We start from the raw sequence: 22012 nt of genomic DNA, 5'->3' as shown, positions 1-22012 counted from the left end.
TTGTCCCCGCCTATTGGACACCAGGAACAGGCAGGTTGTGACGGTTGGAGACCGGAGGGGACAGCGTGTTCGTCTGCAGCAAAGTGGGGAACAATTGCATCCCAATGACGCTTTGGCATCTCCACGCAACGTTTTCCAGTGACAAAGCAGATTGCACTCTGGGAAAGGTAGTCACTATACAAGAAGTGACTTGCCAATAGACATTTGCGTTGCCATTTTGGGCTGAAGGGGGTGGAGCAAAGCTGGTTAAATCAGGAGGGGTGTGACATTGTGTTAGATATATTTGCCGCTACCTGACTAACCTTAAAACACCCGTGGCGCTGAAGAAGGCTAATCAGAAGCCGAAATGCATTCGCCTTGACAGCGGGTGTGCAATGTATCCTTACCTGCTGCGGATAGAATAAAGGCTGTTCTCACCCGTTCTCCTGTGTTGGCCTCTTCACTCTCGGCGGCGGCTGGTGGTGATGGATCTTATGTTACAGCGCGGAGTCCAGTACCGCGCTAAGGGGCCCCCGTCGCACAAAGTTGGCTCTGACTCTGCTGGTTGCTGCTTCGGTGGCATTTTGGAGTCGCCCGGGGTGCCGGGATTTGTCGGAGTCCACCTGCTTGTCTGGTACATATACGGCGGTGTTGGGGTCAATCGGCTCTACGCTGGGCTGGGCATGCATGTCTGCCTTGTCCCCGCCTATTGGACACCAGGAACAGGCAGGTTGTGACGGTTGGAGACCGGAGGGGACAGCGTGTTCGTCTGCAGCAAAGTGGGGAACAATTGCATCACAATGACGCTTTGGCATCTCCACGCAACGTTTTCCAGTGACAAAGCAGATTGCACTCTGGGAAAGGTAGTCACTATACAAGAAGTGACTTGCCAATAGACATTTGCGTTGCCATTTTGGGCTGAAGGGGGTGGAGCAAAGCTGGTTAAATCAGGAGGGGCGTGACATTGTGTTAGATATATTTGCCGCTACCTGACTAACCGCAAAACACCCGTGGCGCTGAAGAAGGCTAATCAGAAGCCGAAATGCATTCGCCTTGACAGCGGGTGTGCAATGTATCCTTACCTGCTGCGGATAGAATAAAGGCTGTTCTCACCCGTTCTCCTGTGTTGGCCTCTTCACTCTCGGCGGCGGCTGGTGGTGATGGATCTTATGTTACAGCGCGGAGTCCAGTACCGCGCTAAGGGGCCCCCGTCGCACAAAGTTGGCTCTGACTCTGCTGGTTGCTGCTTCGGTGGCGTTTTGGAGTCGCCCGGGGTGCCGGGATTTGTCGGAGTCCACCTGCTTGTCTGGTACATATACGGCGGTGTTGGGGTCAATCGGCTCTACGCTGGGCTGGGCATGCATGTCTGCCTTGTCCCCGCCTATTGGACACCAGGAACAGGCAGGTTGTGACGGTTGGAGACCGGAGGGGACAGCGTGTTCGTCTGCAGCAAAGTGGGGAACAATTGCATCACAATGACGCATTGGCATCTCCACGCAACGTTTTCCAGTGACAAAGCAGATTGCACTCTGGGAAAGGTAGTCACTATACAAGAAGTGACTTGCCAATAGACATTTGCGTTGCCATTTTGGGCTGAAGGGGGTGGAGCAAAGCTGGTTAAATAAGGAGGGGCCTGACATTGTGTTAGATATATTTGCCGCTACCTGACTAACCGCAAAACACCCGTGGCGCTGAAGAAGGCTAATCAGAAGCCGAAATGCATTCGCCTTGACAGCGGGTGTGCAATGTATCCTTACCTGCTGCGGATAGAATAAAGGCTGTTCTCACCCGTTCTCCTGTGTTGGCCTCTTCACTCTCAGCGGCGGCTGGTGGTGATGGATCTTATGTTACAGCGCGGAGTCCAGTACCGCTCTAAGGGGCCCCCGTCGCACAAAGTTGGCTCTGACTCTGCTGGTTGCTGCTTCGGTGGCGTTTTGAAGTCGCCCGGGGTGCCGGGATTTGTCGGAGTCCACCTGCTTGTCTGGTACATATACGGCGGTGTTGGGGTCAATCGGCTCTACGCTGGGCTGGGCATGCATGTCTGCCTTGTCCCCGCCTATTGGACACCAGGAACAGGCAGGTTGTGACGGTTGGAGACCGGAGGGGACAGCGTGTTCGTCTGCAGCAAAGTGGGGAACAATTGCATCACAATAACGCTTTGGCATCTCCACGCAACGTTTTCCAGTGACAAAGCAGATTGCACTCTGGGAAAGGTAGTCACTATACAAGAAGTGACTTGCCAATAGACATTTGCGTTGCCATTTTGGGCTGAAGGGGGTGGAGCAAAGCTGGTTAAATCAGGAGGGGCGTGACATTGTGTTAGATATATTTGCCGCTACCTGACTAACCGCAAAACACCCGTGGCGCTGAAGAAGGCTAATCAGAAGCCGAAATGCATTCGCCTTGACAGCGGGGGTACAATGTATCCTTACCTGCTGCGGATAGAATAAAGGCTGTTCTCACCCGTTCTCCTGTGTTGGCCTCTTCACTCTCGGTGGCGGCTGGTGGTGATGGATCTTATGTTACAGCGCGGAGTCCAGTACCGCGCTAAGGGGCCCCCGTCGCACAAAGTTGGCTCTGACTCTGCTGGTTGCTGCTTCGGTGGCATTTTGGAGTCGCCCGGGGTGCCGGGATTTGTCGGAGTCCACCTGCTTGTCTGGTACATATACGGCGGTGTTGGGGTCAATCGGCTCTACGCTGGGCTGGGCATGCATGTCTGCCTTGCCCCGCCTATTGGACACCAGGAACAGGCAGGTTGTGACGGTTGGAGACCGGAGGGGACAGCGTGTTCGTCTGCAGCAAAGTGGGGAACAATTGCATCACAATGACGCTTTGGCATCTCCACGCAACGTTTTCCAGTGACAAAGCAGATTGCACTCTGGGAAAGGTAGTCACTATACAAGAAGTGACTTGCCAATAGACATTTGCGTTGCCATTTTGGGCTGAAGGGGGTGGAGCAAAGCTGGTTAAATCAGGAGGGGCGTGACATTGTGTTAGATATATTTGCCGCTACCTGACTAACCGCAAAACACCCGTGGCGCTGAAGAAGGCTAATCAGAAGCCGAAATGCATTCGCCTTGACAGCGGGTGTGCAATGTATCCTTACCTGCTGCGGATAGAATAAAGGCTGTTCTCACCTGTTCTCCTGTGTTGGCCTCTTCACTCTCGGCGGCGGCTGGTGGTGATGGATCTTATGTTACAGCGCGGAGTCCAGTACCGCGCTAAGGGGCCCCCGTCGCACAAAGTTGGCTCTGACTCTGCTGGTTGCTGCTTCGGTGGCGTTTTGGAGTCGCCCGGGGTGCCGGGATTTGTCAGAGTCCACCTGCTTGTCTGGTACATATACGGCGGTGTTGGGGTCAATCGGCTCTACGCTGGGCTGGGCATGCATGTCTGCCTTGTCCCCGCCTATTGGACACCAGGAACAGGCAGGTTGTGACGGTTGGAGACCGGAGGGGACAGCGTGTTCGTCTGCAGCAAAGTGGGGAACAATTGCATCACAATGACGCTTTGGCATCTCCACGCAACGTTTTCCAGTGACAAAGCAGATTGCACTCTGGGAAAGGTAGTCACTATACAAGAAGGGACTTGCCAATAGACATTTGCGTTGCCATTTTGGGTTGAAGGGGGTGGAGCAAAGCTGGTTAAATCAGGAGGGGCGTGACATTGTGTTAGATATATTTGCCGCTACCTGACTAACCGCAAAACACCCGTGGCGCTGAAGAAGGCTAATCAGAAGCCGAAATGCATTCGCCTTGACAGCGGGTGTGCAATGTATCCTTACCTGCTGCGGATAGAATAAAGGCTGTTCTCACCCGTTCTCCTGTGTTGGCCTCTTCACTCTCGGCGGCGGCTGGTGGTGATGGATCTTATGTTACAGCGCGGAGTCCAGTACCGCGCTAAGGGGCCCCCGTCGCACAAAGTTGCCTCTGACTCTGCTGGTTGCTGCTTCGGTGGCGTTTTGGAGTCGCCCGGGGTGCCGGGATTTGTCGGAGTCCACCTGCTTGTCTGGTACATATACGGCGGTGTTGGGGTCAATCGGCTCTACGCTGGGCTGGGCATGCATGTCTGCCTTGTCCCCGCCTATTGGACACCAGGAACAGGCAGGTTGTGACGGTTGGAGACCGGAGGGGACAGCGTGTTCGTCTGCAGCAAAGTGGGGAACAATTGCATCACAATGACGCTTTGGCATCTCCACGCAACGTTTTCCAGTGACAAAGCAGATTGCACTCTGGGAAAGGTAGTCACTATACAAGAAGGGACTTGCCAATAGACATTTGCGTTGCCATTTTGGGCTGAAGGGGATGGAGCAAAGCTGGTTAAATCAGGAGGGGCGTGACATTGTGTTAGATATATTTGCCGCTACCTGACTAACCGCAAAACACCCGTGGCGCTGAAGAAGGCTAATCAGAAGCCGAAATGCATTCGCTTGACAGCGGGTGTGCAATGTATCCTTACCTGCTGCGGATAGAATAAAGGCTGTTCTCACCCGTTCTCCTGTGTTGGCCTCTTCACTCTCGGCGGCGGCTGGTGGTGATGGATCTTATGTTACAGCGCGGAGTCCAGTACCGCGCTAAGGGGCCCCGTCCCACAAAGTTGGCTCTGACTCTGCTGGTTGCTGCTTCGGTGGCGTTTTAGAGTCGCCCGGGGTGCCGGGATTTGTCGGAGTCCACCTGCTTGTCTGGTACATATACGGCGGTGTTGGGGTCAATCGGCTCTACGCTGGGCTGGGCATGCATGTCTGCCTTGTCCCCGCCTATTGGACACCAGGAACAGGCAGGTTGTGACGGTTGGAGACCGGAGGGGACAGCGTGTTCGTCTGCAGCAAAGTGGGGAACAATTGCATCACAATGACGCTTTGGCATCTCCACGCAACGTTTTCCAGTGACAAAGCAGATTGCACTCTGGGAAAGGTAGTCACTATACAAGAAGTGACTTGCCAAGAGACATTTGCGTTGCCATTTTGGGCTGAAGGGGGTGGAGCAAAGCTGGTTAAATCAGGAGGGGCGTGACATTGTGTTAGATATATTTGCCGCTACCTGACTAACCGCAAAACACCCGTGGCGCTGAAGAAGGCTAATCAGAAGCCGAAATGCATTCGCCTTGACAGCGGGTGTGCAATGTATCCTTACCTGCTGCGGATAGAATAAAGGCTGTTCTCACCCGTTCTCCTGTGTTGGCCTCTTCACTCTTGGCGGCGGCCGGTGGTGATGGATCTTATGTTACAGCGCGGAGTCCAGTACCGCGCTAAGGGGCCCCCGTCGCACAAAGTTGGCTCTGACTCTGCTGGTTGCTGCTTCGGTGGCGTTTTGGAGTCGCCCGGGGTGCCGGGATTTGTCGGAGTCCACCTGCTTGTCTGGTACATATACGGCGGTGTTGGGGTCAATCGGCTCTACGCTGGGCTGGGCATGCATGTCTGCCTTGTCCCCGCCTATTGGACACCAGGAACAGGCAGGTTGTGACGGTTGGAGACCGGAGGGGACAGCGTGTTCGTCTGCAGCAAAGTGGGGAACAATTGCATCACAATGACGCTTTGGCATCTCCACGCAACGTTTTCCAGTGACAAAGCAGATTGCACTCTGGGAAAGGTAGTCACTATACAAGAAGTGACTTGCCAATAGACATTTGCGTTGCCATTTTGGGCTGAAGGAGGTGGAGCAAAGCTGGTTAAATCAGGAGGGGCCTCACATTGTGTTAGATATATTTGCCGCTACCTGACTAACCGCAAAACACCCGTGGCGCTGAAGAAGGCTAATCAGAAGCCGAAATGCATTCGCCTTGACAGCGGGTGTGCAATGTATCCTTACCTGCTGCGGATAGAATAAAGGCTGTTCTCACCCGTTCTCCTGTGTTGGCCTCTTCACTCTCGGCGGCGACTGGTGGTGATGGATCTCATGTTACAGCGCGGAGTCCAGTACCGCGCTAAGGGGCCCCCGTCGCACAAAGTTGGCTCTGACTCTGCTGGTTGCTGCTTCGGTGGCGTTTTGGAGTCGCCCGGGGTGCCGGGATTTGTCGGAGTCCACCTGCTTGTCTGGTACATATACGGCGGTGTTGGGGTCAATCGGCTCTACGCTGGGCTGGGCATGCATGTCTGCCTTGTCCCCGCCTATTGGACACCAGGAACAGGCAGGTTGTGACGGTTGGAGACCGGAGGGGACAGCGTGTTCGTCTGCAGCAAAGTGGGGAACAATTGCATCCCAATGACGCTTTGGCATCTCCACGCAACGTTTTCCAGTGACAAAGCAGATTGCACTCTGGGAAAGGTAGTCACTATACAAGAAGTGACTTGCCAATAGACATTTGCGTTGCCATTTTGGGCTGAAGGGGGTGGAGCAAAGCTGGTTAAATCAGGAGGGGTGTGACATTGTGTTAGATATATTTGCCGCTACCTGACTAACCTTAAAACACCCGTGGCGCTGAAGAAGGCTAATCAGAAGCCGAAATGCATTCGCCTTGACAGCGGGTGTGCAATGTATCCTTACCTGCTGCGGATAGAATAAAGGCTGTTCTCACCCGTTCTCCTGTGTTGGCCTCTTCACTCTCGGCGGCGGCTGGTGGTGATGGATCTTATGTTACAGCGCGGAGTCCAGTACCGCGCTAAGGGGCCCCCGTCGCACAAAGTTGGCTCTGACTCTGCTGGTTGCTGCTTCGGTGGCATTTTGGAGTCGCCCGGGGTGCCGGGATTTGTCGGAGTCCACCTGCTTGTCTGGTACATATACGGCGGTGTTGGGGTCAATCGGCTCTACGCTGGGCTGGGCATGCATGTCTGCCTTGTCCCCGCCTATTGGACACCAGGAACAGGCAGGTTGTGACGGTTGGAGACCGGAGGGGACAGCGTGTTCGTCTGCAGCAAAGTGGGGAACAATTGCATCACAATGACGCTTTGGCATCTCCACGCAACGTTTTCCAGTGACAAAGCAGATTGCACTCTGGGAAAGGTAGTCACTATACAAGAAGTGACTTGCCAATAGACATTTGCGTTGCCATTTTGGGCTGAAGGGGGTGGAGCAAAGCTGGTTAAATCAGGAGGGGCGTGACATTGTGTTAGATATATTTGCCGCTACCTGACTAACCGCAAAACACCCGTGGCGCTGAAGAAGGCTAATCAGAAGCCGAAATGCATTCGCCTTGACAGCGGGTGTGCAATGTATCCTTACCTGCTGCGGATAGAATAAAGGCTGTTCTCACCCGTTCTCCTGTGTTGGCCTCTTCACTCTCGGCGGCGGCTGGTGGTGATGGATCTTATGTTACAGCGCGGAGTCCAGTACCGCGCTAAGGGGCCCCCGTCGCACAAAGTTGGCTCTGACTCTGCTGGTTGCTGCTTCGGTGGCGTTTTGGAGTCGCCCGGGGTGCCGGGATTTGTCGGAGTCCACCTGCTTGTCTGGTACATATACGGCGGTGTTGGGGTCAATCGGCTCTACGCTGGGCTGGGCATGCATGTCTGCCTTGTCCCCGCCTATTGGACACCAGGAACAGGCAGGTTGTGACGGTTGGAGACCGGAGGGGACAGCGTGTTCGTCTGCAGCAAAGTGGGGAACAATTGCATCACAATGACGCTTTGGCATCTCCACGCAACGTTTTCCAGTGACAAAGCAGATTGCACTCTGGGAAAGGTAGTCACTATACAAGAAGTGACTTGCCAATAGACATTTGCGTTGCCATTTTGGGCTGAAGGGGATGGAGCAAAGCTGGTTAAATCAGGAGGGGCGTGACATTCTGTTAGATATATTTGCCGCTACCTGACTAACCGCAAAACACCCGTGGCGCTGAAGAAGGCTAATCAGAAGCCGAAATGCATTCGCCTTGACAGCGGGTGTGCAATGTATCCTTACCTGCTGCGGATAGAATAAAGGCTGTTCTCACCCGTTCTCCTGTGTTGGCCTCTTCACTCTCGGCGGCGGCTGGTGGTGATGGATCTCATGTTACAGCGCGGAGTCCAGTACCGCGCTAAGGGGCCCCCGTCGCACAAAGTTGGCTCTGACTCTGCTGGTTGCTGCTTCGGTGGCGTTTTGGAGTCGCCCGGGGTGCCGGGATTTGTCGGAGTCCACCTGCTTGTCTGGTACATATACGGCGGTGTTGGGGTCAATCGGCTCTACGCTGGGCTGGGCATGCATGTCTGCCTTGTCCCCGCCTATTGGACACCAGGAACAGGCAGGTTGTGACGGTTGGAGACCGGAGGGGACAGCGTGTTCGTCTGCAGCAAAGTGGGGAACAATTGCATCACAATGACGCATTGGCATCTCCACGCAACGTTTTCCAGTGACAAAGCAGATTGCACTCTGGGAAAGGTAGTCACTATACAAGAAGTGACTTGCCAATAGACATTTGCGTTGCCATTTTGGGCTGAAGGGGGTGGAGCAAAGCTGGTTAAATAAGGAGGGGCCTGACATTGTGTTAGATATATTTGCCGCTACCTGACTAACCGCAAAACACCCGTGGCGCTGAAGAAGGCTAATCAGAAGCCGAAATGCATTCGCCTTGACAGCGGGTGTGCAATGTATCCTTACCTGCTGCGGATAGAATAAAGGCTGTTCTCACCCGTTCTCCTGTGTTGGCCTCTTCACTCTCGGCGGCGGCTGGTGGTGATGGATCTTATGTTACAGCGCGGAGTCCAGTACCGCGCTAAGGGGCCCCCGTCGCACAAAGTTGGCTCTGACTCTGCTGGTTGCTGCTTCGGTGGCGTTTTGAAGTCGCCCGGGGTGCCGGGATTTGTCGGAGTCCACCTGCTTGTCTGGTACATATACGGCGGTGTTGGGGTCAATCGGCTCTACGCTGGGCTTGGCATGCATGTCTGCCTTGTCCCCGCCTATTGGACACCAGGAACAGGCAGGTTGTGACGGTTGGAGACCGGAGGGGACAGCGTGTTCGTCTGCAGCAAAGTGGGGAACAATTGCATCACAATGACGCTTTGGCATCTCCACGCAACGTTTTCCAGTGACAAAGCAGATTGCACTCTGGGAAAGGTAGTCACTATACAAGAAGTGACTTGCCAATAGACATTTGCGTTGCCATTTTGGGCTGAAGGGGGTGGAGCAAAGCTGGTTAAATCAGGAGGGGCGTGACATTGTGTTAGATATATTTGCCGCTACCTGACTAACCGCAAAACACCCGTGGCGCTGAAGAAGGCTAATCAGAAGCCGAAATGCATTCGCCTTGACAGCGGGGGTACAATGTATCCTTACCTGCTGCGGATAGAATAAAGGCTGTTCTCACCCGTTCTCCTGTGTTGGCCTCTTTACTCTCGGTGGCGGCTGGTGGTGATGGATCTTATGTTACAGCGCGGAGTCCAGTACCGCGCTAAGGGGCCCCCGTCGCACAAAGTTGGCTCTGACTCTGCTGGTTGCTGCTTCGGTGGCATTTTGGAGTCGCCCGGGGTGCCGGGATTTGTCGGAGTCCACCTGCTTGTCTGGTACATATACGGCGGTGTTGGGGTCAATCGGCTCTACGCTGGGCTGGGCATGCATGTCTGCCTTGTCCCCGCCTATTGGACACCAGGAACAGGCAGGTTGTGACGGTTGGAGACCGGAGGGGACAGCGTGTTCGTCTGCAGCAAAGTGGGGAACAATTGCATCACAATGACGCTTTGGCATCTCCACGCAACGTTTTCCAGTGACAAAGCAGATTGCACTCTGGGAAAGGTAGTCACTATACAAGAAGGGACTTGCCAATAGACATTTGCGTTGCCATTTTGGGCTGAAGGGGATGGAGCAAAGCTGGTTAAATCAGGAGGGGCGTGACATTGTGTTAGATATATTTGCCGCTACCTGACTAACCGCAAAACACCCGTGGCGCTGAAGAAGGCTAATCAGAAGCCGAAATGCATTCGCTTGACAGCGGGTGTGCAATGTATCCTTACCTGCTGCGGATAGAATAAAGGCTGTTCTCACCCGTTCTCCTGTGTTGGCCTCTTCACTCTCGGCGGCGGCTGGTGGTGATGGATCTTATGTTACAGCGCGGAGTCCAGTACCGCGCTAAGGGGCCCCGTCCCACAAAGTTGGCTCTGACTCTGCTGGTTGCTGCTTCGGTGGCGTTTTGGAGTCGCCCGGGGTGCCGGGATTTGTCGGAGTCCACCTGCTTGTCTGGTACATATACGGCGGTGTTGGGGTCAATCGGCTCTACGCTGGGCTGGGCATGCATGTCTGCCTTGTCCCCGCCTATTGGACACCAGGAACAGGCAGGTTGTGACGGTTGGAGACCGGAGGGGACAGCGTGTTCGTCTGCAGCAAAGTGGGGAACAATTGCATCACAATGACGCTTTGGCATCTCCACGCAACGTTTTCCAGTGACAAAGCAGATTGCACTCTGGGAAAGGTAGTCACTATACAAGAAGTGACTTGCCAATAGACATTTGCGTTGCCATTTTGGGCTGAAGGGGGTGGAGCAAAGCTGGTTAAATCAGGAGGGGCGTGACATTGTGTTAGATATATTTGCCGCTACCTGACTAACCGCAAAACACCCGTGGCGCTGAAGAAGGCTAATCAGAAGCCGAAATGCATTCGCCCTGACAGCGGGTGTGCAATGTATCCTTACCTGCTGCGGATAGAATAAAGGCTGTTCTCACCCGTTCTCCTGTGTTGGCCTCTTCACTCTCGGCGGCGGCTGGTGGTGATGGATCTTATGTTACAGCGAGGAGTCCAGTACCGCGCTAAGGGGCCCCCGTCGCACAAAGTTGGCTCTGACTCTGCTGGTTGCTGCTTCTGTGGCGTTTTGGAGTCGCCCGGGGTGCCGGGATTTGTCGGAGTCCACCTGCTTGTCTGGTACATATACGGCGGTGTTGGGGTCAATCGGCTCTACGCTGGGCTGGGCATGCATGTCTGCCTTGTCCCCGCCTATTGGACACCAGGAACAGGCAGGTTGTGACGGTTGGAGACCGGAGGGGACAGCATGTTCGTCTGCAGCAAAGTGGGGAACAATTGCATCACAATGACGCTTTGGCATCTCCACGCAACGTTTTCCAGTGACAAAGCAGATTGCACTCTGGGAAAGGTAGTCACTATACAAGAAGTGACTTGCCAATAGACATTTGCGTTGCCATTTTGGGCTGAAGGGGATGGAGCAAAGCTGGTTAAATCAGGAGGGGCGTGACATTCTGTTAGATATATTTGCCGCTACCTGACTAACCGCAAAACACCCGTGGCGCTGAAGAAGGCTAATCAGAAGCCGAAATGCATTCGCCTTGACAGCGGGTGTGCAATGTATCCTTACCTGCTGCGGATAGAATAAAGGCTGTTCTCACCCGTTCTCCTGTGTTGGCCTCTTCACTCTCGGCGGCGGCTGGTGGTGATGGATCTCATGTTACAGCGCGGAGTCCAGTACAGCGCTAAGGGGCCCCGTCGCACAAAGTTGGCTCTGACTCTGCTGGTTGCTGCTTCGGTGGCGTTTTGGAGTCGCCCGGGGTGCCGGGATTTGTCAGAGTCCACCTGCTTGTCTGGTACATATACGGCGGTGTTGGGGTCAATCGGCTCTACGCTGGGCTGGGCATGCATGTCTGCCTTGTCCCCGCCTATTGGACACCAGGAACAGGCAGGTTGTGACGGTTGGAGACCGGAGGGGACAGCGTGTTCGTCTGCAGCAAAGTGGGGAACAATTGCATCACAATGACGCTTTGGCATCTCCACGCAACGTTTTCCAGTGACAAAGCAGATTGCACTCTGGGAAAGGTAGTCACTATACAAGAAGGGACTTGCCAATAGACATTTGCGTTGCCATTTTGGGCTGAAGGGGATGGAGCAAAGCTGGTTAAATCAGGAGGGGCGTGACATTGTGTTAGATATATTTGCCGCTACCTGACTAACCGCAAAACACCCGTGGCGCTGAAGAAGGCTAATCAGAAGCCGAAATGCATTCGCTTGACAGCGGGTGTGCAATGTATCCTTACCTGCTGCGGATAGAATAAAGGCTGTTCTCACCCGTTCTCCTGTGTTGGCCTCTTCACTCTCGGCGGCGGCTGGTGGTGATGGATCTTATGTTACAGCGCGGAGTCCAGTACCGCGCTAAGGGGCCCCGTCCCACAAAGTTGGCTCTGACTCTGCTGGTTGCTGCTTCGGTGGCGTTTTAGAGTCGCCCGGGGTGCCGGGATTTGTCGGAGTCCACCTGCTTGTCTGGTACATATACGGCGGTGTTGGGGTCAATCGGCTCTACGCTGGGCTGGGCATGCATGTCTGCCTTGTCCCCGCCTATTGGACACCAGGAACAGGCAGGTTGTGACGGTTGGAGACCGGAGGGGACAGCGTGTTCGTCTGCAGCAAAGTGGGGAACAATTGCATCACAATGACGCTTTGGCATCTCCACGCAACGTTTTCCAGTGACAAAGCAGATTGCACTCTGGGAAAGGTAGTCACTATACAAGAAGTGACTTGCCAATAGACATTTGCGTTGCCATTTTGGGCTGAAGGGGGTGGAGCAAAGCTGGTTAAATCAGGAGGGGCGTGACATTGTGTTAGATATATTTGCCGCTACCTGACTAACCGCAAAACACCCGTGGCGCTGAAGAAGGCTAATCAGAAGCCGAAATGCATTCGCCTTGACAGCGGGTGTGCAATGTATCCTTACCTGCTGCGGATAGAATAAAGGCTGTTCTCACCCGTTCTCCTGTGTTGGCCTCTTCACTCTTGGCGGCGGCCGGTGGTGATGGATCTTATGTTACAGCGCGGAGTCCAGTACCGCGCTAAGGGGCCCCCATCGCACAAAGTTGGCTCTGACTCTGCTGGTTGCTGCTTCGGTGGCGTTTTGGAGTCGCCCGGGGTGCCGGGATTTGTCGGAGTCCACCTGCTTGTCTGGTACATATACGGCGGTGTTGGGGTCAATCGGCTCTACGCTGGGCTGGGCATGCATGTCTGCCTTGTCCCCGCCTATTGGACACCAGGAACAGGCAGGTTGTGACGGTTGGAGACCGGAGGGGACAGCGTGTTCGTCTGCAGCAAAGTGGGGAACAATTGCATCACAATGACGCTTTGGCATCTCCACGCAACGTTTTCCAGTGACAAAGCAGATTGCACTCTGGGAAAGGTAGTCACTATACAAGAAGTGACTTGCCAATAGACATTTGCGTTGCCATTTTGGGCTGAAGGAGGTGGAGCAAAGCTGGTTAAATCAGGAGGGGCCTGACATTGTGTTAGATATATTTGCCGCTACCTGACTAACCGCAAAACACCCGTGGCGCTGAAGAAGGCTAATCAGAAGCCGAAATGCATTCGCCTTGACAGCGGGTGTGCAATGTATCCTTACCTGCTGCGGATAGAATAAAGGCTGTTCTCACCCGTTCTCCTGTGTTGGCCTCTTCACTCTCGGCGGCGGCTGGTGGTGATGGATCTCATGTTACAGCGCGGAGTCCAGTACCGCGCTAAGGGGCCCCCGTCGCACAAAGTTGGCTCTGACTCTGCTGGTTGCTGCTTCGGTGGCGTTTTGGAGTCGCCCGGGGTGCCGGGATTTGTCGGAGTCCACCTGCTTGTCTGGTACATATACGGCGGTGTTGGGGTCAATCGGCTCTACGCTGGGCTGGGCATGCATGTCTGCCTTGTCCCCGCCTATTGGACACCAGGAACAGGCAGGTTGTGACGGTTGGAGACCGGAGGGGACAGCGTGTTCGTCTGCAGCAAAGTGGGGAACAATTGCATCACAATGACGCTTTGGCATCTCCACGCAACGTTTTCCAGTGACAAAGCAGATTGCACTCTGGGAAAGGTAGTCACTATACAAGAAGTGACTTGCCAATAGACATTTGCGTTGCCATTTTGGGCTGAAGGGGGTGGAGCAAAGCTGGTTAAATCAGGAGGGGCGTGACATTGTGTTAGATATATTTGCCGCTACCTGACTAACCGCAAAACACCCGTGGCGCTGAAGAAGGCTAATCAGAAGCCGAAATGCATTCGCCTTGACAGCGGGTGTGCAATGTATCCTTACCTGCTGCGGATAGAATAAAGGCTGTTCTCACCCGTTCTCCTGTGTTGGCCTCTTCACTCTTGGCGGCGGCCGGTGGTGATGGATCTTATGTTACAGCGCGGAGTCCAGTACCGCGCTAAGGGGCCCCCATCGCACAAAGTTGGCTCTGACTCTGCTGGTTGCTGCTTCGGTGGCGTTTTGGAGTCGCCCGGGGTGCCGGGATTTGTCGGAGTCCACCTGCTTGTCTGGTACATATACGGCGGTGTTGGGGTCAATCGGCTCTACGCTGGGCTGGGCATGCATGTCTGCCTTGTCCCCGCCTATTGGACACCAGGAACAGGCAGGTTGTGACGGTTGGAGACCGGAGGGGACAGCGTGTTCGTCTGCAGCAAAGTGGGGAACAATTGCATCACAATGACGCTTTGGCATCTCCACGCAACGTTTTCCAGTGACAAAGCAGATTGCACTCTGGGAAAGGTAGTCACTATACAAGAAGTGACTTGCCAATAGACATTTGCGTTGCCATTTTGGGCTGAAGGAGGTGGAGCAAAGCTGGTTAAATCAGGAGGGGCCTGACATTGTGTTAGATATATTTGCCGCTACCTGACTAACCGCAAAACACCCGTGGCGCTGAAGAAGGCTAATCAGAAGCCGAAATGCATTCGCCTTGACAGCGGGTGTGCAATGTATCCTTACCTGCTGCGGATAGAATAAAGGCTGTTCTCACCCGTTCTCCTGTGTTGGCCTCTTCACTCTCGGCGGCGGCTGGTGGTGATGGATCTCATGTTACAGCGCGGAGTCCAGTACCGCGCTAAGGGGCCCCCGTCGCACAAAGTTGGCTCTGACTCTGCTGGTTGCTGCTTCGGTGGCGTTTTGGAGTCGCCCGGGGTGCCGGGATTTGTCGGAGTCCACCTGCTTGTCTGGTACATATACGGCGGTGTTGGGGTCAATCGGCTCTACGCTGGGCTGGGCATGCATGTCTGCCTTGTCCCCGCCTATTGGACACCAGGAACAGGCAGGTTGTGACGGTTGGAGACCGGAGGGGACAGCGTGTTCGTCTGCAGCAAAGTGGGGAACAATTGCATCCCAATGACGCTTTGGCATCTCCACGCAACGTTTTCCAGTGACAAAGCAGATTGCACTCTGGGAAAGGTAGTCACTATACAAGAAGTGACTTGCCAATAGACATTTGCGTTGCCATTTTGGGCTGAAGGGGGTGGAGCAAAGCTGGTTAAATCAGGAGGGGCGTGACATTGTGTTAGATATATTTGCCGCTACCTGACTAACCTTAAAACACCCGTGGCGCTGAAGAAGGCTAATCAGAAGCCGAAATGCATTCGCCTTGACAGCGGGTGTGCAATGTATCCTTACCTGCTGCGGAAAGAAAAAAGGCTGTTCTCACCCGTTCTCCTGTGTTGGCCTCTTCACTCTCGGCGGCGGCTGGTGGTGATGGATCTTATGTTACAGCGCGGAGTCCAGTACCGCGCTAAGGGGCCCCCGTCGCACAAAGTTGGCTCTGACTCTGCTGGTTGCTGCTTCGGTGGCGTTTTGGAGTCGCCCGGGGTGCCGGGATTTGTCGGAGTCCACCTGCTTGTCTGGTACATATACGGCGGTGTTGGGGTCAATCGGCTCTACGCTGGGCTGGGCATGCATGTCTGCCTTGTCCCCGCCTATTGGACACCAGGAACAGGCAGGTTGTGACGGTTGGAGACCGGAGGGGACAGCGTGTTCGTCTGCAGCAAAGTGGGGAACAATTGCATCACAATGACGCTTTGGCATCTCCACGCAACGTTTTCCAGTGACAAAGCAGATTGCACTCTGGGAAAGGTAGTCACTATACAAGAAGTGACTTGCCAATAGACATTTGCGTTGCCATTTTGGGCTGAAGGGGATGGAGCAAAGCTGGTTAAATCAGGAGGGGCGTGACATTCTGTTAGATATATTTGCCGCTACCTGACTAACCGCAAAACACCCGTGGCGCTGAAGAAGGCTAATCAGAAGCCGAAATGCATTCGCCTTGACAGCGGGTGTGCAATGTATCCTTACCTGCTGCGGATAGAATAAAGGCTGTTCTCACCCGTTCTCCTGTGTTGGCCTCTTCACTCTCGGCGGCGGCTGGTGGTGATGGATCTCATGTTACAGCGCGGAGTCCAGTACCGCGCTAAGGGGCCCCCGTCGCACAAAGTTGGCTCTGACTCTGCTGGTTGCTGCTTCGGTGGCGTTTTGGAGTCGCCCGGGGTGCCGGGATTTGTCGGAGTCCACCTGCTTGTCTGGTACATATACGGCGGTGTTGGGGTCAATCGGCTCTACGCTGGGCTGGGCATGCATGTCTGCCTTGTCCCCGCCTATTGGACACCAGGAACAGGCAGGTTGTGACGGTTGGAGACCGGAGGGGACAGCGTGTTCGTCTGCAGCAAAGTGGGGAACAATTGCATCACAATGACGCATTGGCATCTCCACGCAACGTTTTCCAGTGACAAAGCAGATTGCACTCTGGGAAAGGTAGTCACTATACAAGAAGTGACTTGCCAATAGACATTTGCGTTGCCATTTTGGGCTGAAGGGGGTGGAGCAAAGCTGGTTAAATAAGGAGGGGCCTGACATTGTGTTAGATATATTTGCCGCTACCTGACTAACCGCAAAACACCCGTGGCGCTGAAGAAGGCTAATCAGAAGCCGAAATGCATTCGCCTTGACAGCGGGTGTGCAATGTATCCTTACCTGCTGCGGATAGAGTAAAGGCTGTTCTCACCCGTTCTCCTGTGTTGGCCTCTTCACTCTCGGCGGCGGCTGGTGGTGATGGATCTTATGTTACAGCGCGGAGTCCAGTACCGCGCTAAGGGGCCCCCGTCGCACAAAGTTGGCTCTGACTCTGCTGGTTGCTGCTTCGGTGGCGTTTTGAAGTCGCCCGGGGTGCCGGGATTTGTCGGAGTCCACCTGCTTGTCTGGTACATATACGGCGGTGTTGGGGTCAATCGGCTCTACGCTGGGCTTGGCATGCATGTCTGCCTTGTCCCCGCCTATTGGACACCAGGAACAGGCAGGTTGTGACGGTTGGAGACCGGAGGGGACAGCGTGTTCGTCTGCAGCAAAGTGGGGAACAATTGCATCACAATGACGCTTTGGCATCTCCACGCAACGTTTTCCAGTGACAAAGCAGATTGCACTCTGGGAAAGGTAGTCACTATACAAGAAGTGACTTGCCAATAGACATTTGCGTTGCCATTTTGGGCTGAAGGGGGTGGAGCAAAGCTGGTTAAATCAGGAGGGGCGTGACATTGTGTTAGATATATTTGCCCCTACCTGACTAACCGCAAAACACCCGTGGCGCTGAAGAAGGCTAATCAGAAGCCGAAATGCATTCGCCTTGACAGCGGGGGTACAATGTATCCTTACCTGCTGCGGATAGAATAAAGGCTGTTCTCACCCGTTCTCCTGTGTTGGCCTCTTCACTCTCGGTGGCGGCTGGTGGTGATGGATCTTATGTTACAGCGCGGAGTCCAGTACCGCGCTAAGGGGCCCCCGTCGCACAAAGTTGGCTCTGACTCTGCTGGTTGCTGCTTCGGTGGCATTTTGGAGTCGCCCGGGGTGCCGGGATTTGTCGGAGTCCACCTGCTTGTCTGGTACATATATGGCGGTGTTGGGGTCAATCGGCTCTACGCTGGGCTGGGCATGCATGTCTGCCTTGTCCCCGCCTATTGGACACCAGGAACAGGCAGGTTGTGACGGTTGGAGACCGGAGGGGACAGCGTGTTCGTCTGCAGCAAAGTGGGGAACAATTGCATCACAATGACGCTTTGGCATCTCCACGCAACGTTTTCCAGTGACAAAGCAGATTGCACTCTGGGAAAGGTAGTCACTATACAAGAAGGGACTTGCCAATAGACATTTGCGTTGCCATTTTGGGCTGAAGGGGATGGAGCAAAGCTGGTTAAATCAGGAGGGGCGTGACATTGTGTTAGATATATTTGCCGCTACCTGACTAACCGCAAAACACCCGTGGCGCTGAAGAAGGCTAATCAGAAGCCGAAATGCATTCGCTTGACAGCGGGTGTGCAATGTATCCTTACCTGCTGCGGATAGAATAAAGGCTGTTCTCACCCGTTCTCCTGTGTTGGCCTCTTCACTCTCGGCGGCGGCTGGTGGTGATGGATCTTATGTTACAGCGCGGAGTCCAGTACCGCGCTAAGGGGCCCCGTCCCACAAAGTTGGCTCTGACTCTGCTGGTTGCTGCTTCGGTGGCGTTTTGGAGTCGCCCGGGGTGCCGGGATTTGTCGGAGTCCACCTGCTTGTCTGGTACATATACGGCGGTGTTGGGGTCAATCGGCTCTACGCTGGGCTGGGCATGCATGTCTGCCTTGTCCCCGCCTATTGGACACCAGGAACAGGCAGGTTGTGACTTTTGGAGACCGGAGGGGACAGCGTGTTCGTCTGCAGCAAAGTGGGGAACAATTGCATCACAATGACGCTTTGGCATCTCCACGCAACGTTTTCCAGTGACAAAGCAGATTGCACTCTGGGAAAGGTAGTCACTATACAAGAAGTGACTTGCCAATAGACATTTGCGTTGCCATTTTGGGCTGAAGGGGGTGGAGCAAAGCTGGTTAAATCAGGAGGGGCGTGACATTGTGTTAGATATATTTGCCGCTACCTGACTAACCGCAAAACACCCGTGGCGCTGAAGAAGGCTAATCAGAAGCCGAAATGCATTCGCCCTGACAGCGGGTGTGCAATGTATCCTTACCTGCTGCGGATAGAATAAAGGCTGTTCTCACCCGTTCTCCTGTGTTGGCCTCTTCACTCTCGGCGGCGGCTGGTGGTGATGGATCTTATGTTACAGCGAGGAGTCCAGTACCGCGCTAAGGGGCCCCCGTCGCACAAAGTTGGCTCTGACTCTGCTGGTTGCTGCTTCTGTGGCGTTTTGGAGTCGCCCGGGGTGCCGGGATTTGTCGGAGTCCACCTGCTTGTCTGGTACATATACGGCGGTGTTGGGGTCAATCGGCTCTACGCTGGGCTGGGCATGCATGTCTGCCTTGTCCCCGCCTATTGGACACCAGGAACAGGCAGGTTGTGACGGTTGGAGACCGGAGGGGACAGCATGTTCGTCTGCAGCAAAGTGGGGAACAATTGCATCACAATGACGCTTTGGCATCTCCACGCAACGTTTTCCAGTGACAAAGCAGATTGCACTCTGGGAAAGGTAGTCACTATACAAGAAGTGACTTGCCAATAGACATTTGCGTTGCCATTTTGGGCTGAAGGGGATGGAGCAAAGCTGGTTAAATCAGGAGGGGCGTGACATTCTGTTAGATATATTTGCCGCTACCTGACTAACCGCAAAACACCCGTGGCGCTGAAGAAGGCTAATCAGAAGCCGAAATGCATTCGCCTTGACAGCGGGTGTGCAATGTATCCTTACCTGCTGCGGATAGAATAAAGGCTGTTCTCACCCGTTCTCCTGTGTTGGCCTCTTCACTCTCGGCGGCGGCTGGTGGTGATGGATCTCATGTTACAGCGCAGAGTCCAGTACCGCGCTAAGGGGCCCCCGTCGCACAAAGTTGGCTCTGACTCTGCTGGTTGCTGCTTCGGTGGCGTTTTGGAGTCGCCCGGGGTGCCGGGATTTGTCGGAGTCCACCTGCTTGTCTGGTACATATACGGCGGTGTTGGGGTCAATCGGCTCTACGCTGGGCTGGGCATGCATGTCTGCCTTGTCCCCGCCTATTGGACACCAGGAACAGGCAGGTTGTGACGGTTGGAGACCGGAGGGGACAGCGTGTTCGTCTGCAGCAAAGTGGGGAACAATTGCATCACAATGACGCTTTGGCATCTCCACGCAACGTTTTCCAGTGACAAAGCAGATTGCACTCTGGGAAAGGTAGTCACTATACAAGAAGTGACTTGCCAATAGACATTTGCGTTGCCATTTTGGGCTGAAGGGGGTGGAGCAAAGCTGGTTAAATCAGGAGGGGCGTGACATTGTGTTAGATATATTTGCCGCTACCTGACTAACCGCAAAACACCCGTGGCGCTGAAGAAGGCTAATCAGAAGCCGAAATGCATTCGCCTTGACAGCGGGTGTGCAATGTATCCTTACCTGCTGCGGATAGAATAAAGGCTGTTCTCACCCGTTCTCCTGTGTTGGCCTCTTCACTCTTGGCGGCGGCCGGTGGTGATGGATCTTATGTTACAGCGCGGAGTCCAGTACCGCGCTAAGGGGCCCCCATCGCACAAAGTTGGCTCTGACTCTGCTGGTTGCTGCTTCGGTGGCGTTTTGGAGTCGCCCGGGGTGCCGGGATTTGTCGGAGTCCACCTGCTTGTCTGGTACATATACGGCGGTGTTGGGGTCAATCGGCTCTACGCTGGGCTGGGCATGCATGTCTGCCTTGTCCCCGCCTATTGGACACCAGGAACAGGCAGGTTGTGACGGTTGGAGACCGGAGGGGACAGCGTGTTCGTCTGCAGCAAAGTGGGGAACAATTGCATCACAATGACGCTTTGGCATCTCCACGCAACGTTTTCCAGTGACAAAGCAGATTGCACTCTGGGAAAGGTAGTCACTATACAAGAAGTGACTTGCCAATAGACATTTGCGTTGCCATTTTGGGCTGAAGGAGGTGGAGCAAAGCTGGTTAAATCAGGAGGGGCCTGACATTGTGTTAGATATATTTGCCGCTACCTGACTAACCGCAAAACACCCGTGGCGCTGAAGAAGGCTAATCAGAAGCCGAAATGCATTCGCCTTGACAGCGGGTGTGCAATGTATCCTTACCTGCTGCGGATAGAATAAAGGCTGTTCTCACCCGTTCTCCTGTGTTGGCCTCTTCACTCTCGGCGGCGGCTGGTGGTGATGGATCTCATGTTACAGCGCGGAGTCCAGTACCGCGCTAAGGGGCCCCCGTCGCACAAAGTTGGCTCTGACTCTGCTGGTTGCTGCTTCGGTGGCGTTTTGGAGTCGCCCGGGGTGCCGGGATTTGTCGGAGTCCACCTGCTTGTCTGGTACATATACGGCGGTGTTGGGGTCAATCGGCTCTACGCTGGGCTGGGCATGCATGTCTGCCTTGTCCCCGCCTATTGGACACCAGGAACAGGCAGGTTGTGACGGTTGGAGACCGGAGGGGACAGCGTGTTCGTCTGCAGCAAAGTGGGGAACAATTGCATCCCAATGACGCTTTGGCATCTCCACGCAACGTTTTCCAGTGACAAAGCAGATTGCACTCTGGGAAAGGTAGTCACTATACAAGAAGTGACTTGCCAATAGACATTTGCGTTGCCATTTTGGGCTGAAGGGGGTGGAGCAAAGCTGGTTAAATCAGGAGGGGCGTGACATTGTGTTAGATATATTTGCCGCTACCTGACTAACCTTAAAACACCCGTGGCGCTGAAGAAGGCTAATCAGAAGCCGAAATGCATTCGCCTTGACAGCGGGTGTGCAATGTATCCTTACCTGCTGCGGAAAGAAAAAAGGCTGTTCTCACCCGTTCTCCTGTGTTGGCCTCTTCACTCTCGGCGGCGGCTGGTGGTGATGGATCTTATGTTACAGCGCGGAGTCCAGTACCGCGCTAAGGGGCCCCCGTCGCACAAAGTTGGCTCTGACTCTGCTGGTTGCTGCTTCGGTGGCGTTTTGGAGTCGCCCGGGGTGCCGGGATTTGTCGGAGTCCACCTGCTTGTCTGGTACATATACGGCGGTGTTGGGGTCAATCGGCTCTACGCTGGGCTGGGCATGCATGTCTGCCTTGTCCCCGCCTATTGGACACCAGGAACAGGCAGGTTGTGACGGTTGGAGACCGGAGGGGACAGCGTGTTCGTCTGCAGCAAAGTGGGGAACAATTGCATCACAATGACGCTTTGGCATCTCCACGCAACGTTTTCCAGTGACAAAGCAGATTGCACTCTGGGAAAGGTAGTCACTATACAAGAAGTGACTTGCCAATAGACATTTGCGTTGCCATTTTGGGCTGAAGGGGATGGAGCAAAGCTGGTTAAATCAGGAGGGGCGTGACATTCTGTTAGATATATTTGCCGCTACCTGACTAACCGCAAAACACCCGTGGCGCTGAAGAAGGCTAATCAGAAGCCGAAATGCATTCGCCTTGACAGCGGGTGTGCAATGTATCCTTACCTGCTGCGGATAGAATAAAGGCTGTTCTCACCCGTT

This window comes from Lissotriton helveticus, chromosome 2_1, assembly GCF_964261635.1.
Source record: "Lissotriton helveticus chromosome 2_1, aLisHel1.1, whole genome shotgun sequence".
In the NCBI taxonomy this organism is placed as follows: domain Eukaryota; kingdom Metazoa; phylum Chordata; class Amphibia; order Caudata; family Salamandridae; genus Lissotriton; species Lissotriton helveticus.
This window is presented reverse-complemented; position numbering follows the sequence as displayed.